The sequence below is a fragment of the Schistocerca piceifrons genome, chromosome 3 (genome assembly GCF_021461385.2).
Source record: "Schistocerca piceifrons isolate TAMUIC-IGC-003096 chromosome 3, iqSchPice1.1, whole genome shotgun sequence".
Lineage (NCBI taxonomy): Eukaryota > Metazoa > Arthropoda > Insecta > Orthoptera > Acrididae > Schistocerca > Schistocerca piceifrons.
Window position 1 is genome coordinate 459,806,384 of NC_060140.1, and position 2,199 is coordinate 459,808,582.

General features: G+C 42.8%; 1 pseudogene; it reads right to left on the reverse strand.

Moving 5' to 3' along the window:
* Positions 1 to 829: 829 nt before the first annotated feature.
* LOC124791135 lies at positions 830 to 947 on the reverse strand (annotated as a pseudogene).
* Positions 948 to 2,199: the final 1,252 nt, after the last annotated feature.

The window sequence follows — 2,199 nt, forward strand, 5'->3', positions numbered from 1 at the left end:
TCTTTGTCTTTTTTTTCAGTCCTGGACACCTCCAGAATTTCAAAGAGTGTAGTACTGTCAATATTGTGAAAATTTTTCTCTATTTCTAGAAATTCCATATATGTGGGTTTGCCTTTCATTATCCTACATTCTAAGATGAGTTATCTGATCCTACATTTCTCTGGAACCTACACAGACCTTCCCTGATGTCAGCGACTTCCAGTCTTCAGTACGTTATTCATACCAGTATGTGAAACTACGAATTATTAAACGGATGGTTTGATAATAATCACACCCATCAGAATTTGCCTTCTTTAAAATTTGGGGTATTATCTTCTTCTCGAAGTCTGAATGTATTTCGCGTGTCATATATTTTACTTACGGGGTAGAATAGTTTCAACATCATTTGTTCTCTTAAGGATCTCAGTAATGCTGAGGAAATCTCGCCTACTCCAGATATCTTGCTTCTACTTATGTCGTTCAGTGCCCTGTCAAACTCATCTCGCAGTACTGCATGTTTTTAGTTATCTTTGCCTGATTTTTCCTTTCATAAGTTTCTGTCCTTTGTATATATCAGAGGGCGGTTACGTAAGAGTTTACGAGAAAAATGGAGCAGTGGAGTTCAAAGGGTCAATGGTTTGTGTAGATGCACTCCGTCTTCAGGCCACAAGTGGTCCATCGTGACCATCCGACCGCCGTGTCATCCTCAATTGAGGATGCGGGTTGGAGGGTCGTGTGGTCACCACACCGCTCTCCCGGTCGTTACGATGGTTTTCTTTGACCGGAGCCGCTACTATTCGGTCGAGTAGCTCCGCAATTGGCATCACGAGGCTGAGTGCACCCCGAAAAATGGCAACAGCGTATGGCGGCCTGGATGGTTACCCATCCAAGTGCCGACCACACCCGACAGCGCTTAACTTCGGTGATCTCACGGGAACCGGTGTATCCACTGCGGCAAGGCCGTTGCCCATTGTGTAGATGAGACATACACTTATTACACATAAAAAATGCAAATGCCATATAATAAGATTCAACTACACAAACACTAACTCATGAAATAGGTAACAAGTGCCCTTCGGGGAGACGAGGCTCTCCTCCCGCTTATGAAGCAGGCAAATAAAGAAAGTAATTCCAGTAACAAGTGATACTCTCAGTTCATACACAAATCGTGTAGGTAATCTCATGAGATACGTATGCAGCATGTGAAAAAGCAATTTGACCGAAAATGTAGGGCAGAAATGGTGAGTCGTTGTCGCCAAGTGTGGAGTCCTGCCCACTCGTCTCGTGTAGGTGGCCCAAAGGATGCTGCGTTCTCGGAATGCTATGCAACAAATCAAGCAAATAAAATTAATAGTTTTATTTCAATAAAGGGGATTGATAATACTTAACCCTGTATTTAGAACAAGTGCTGAAAGCGATAGGCGATATGCAAACAATAACGTTCTTCGCTATAGACAAAGTCCAACAAACTATGGATATGGATCACTACATCTACATCTACATCTACATACATAATCCGCAATTCACCACACGGTGCGTGGCGGAGGGTACCTCTTACCACAACTAGCATCTTCTCTCCCCATTCCACTCCCAAACAGATCGAGGGAAAAATGACTGCCTATATGCCTCTGTACGAGCCCTAATCTCTCTTATCTTTGTGATCTTTCCGCGAAATATAAGTTGGTGGCAGTAAAACTGTACTGCAGTCAGCCACAAATACTGGTATTCTAAATTTCCTCAGTAGCGATTCACGAAAAGAACGCCTCCTTTCCTCTAGAGCCTCCCATCCGAGTTCCTGAAGCATTTTCGTAACACTCGCGTGATGATCAAACCTACCAGTAACAAATCTAGCAGCCCATCTCTGAATTGCTTCTATGTCCTCTCTCAATCCGACCTTATAGGGGTCCCAAACGCTCGAGCAGTACTCAAGAATAGGTCGTATTAGTGTTTTATAAGCGGTCTCCTTTACAGATGACCCACATCTTCCCAAAATTTTACCAATGAACCAAAGACGACTATCCGCCTTCCCCACAACTGCCATTACATGCTTGTCCCACTTAATATCGCTCTGCAATGTTACGCCCAAATATTTAATCGACGTGACTGTGTCAAGCCCTACACTACTAATGGATTATTCAAACATTACGGGATACTTTTTCCTATTCATCTGCATTAATTTACATTTATCTATATTTAGAGTTAGCTGCCATTCTTTACACC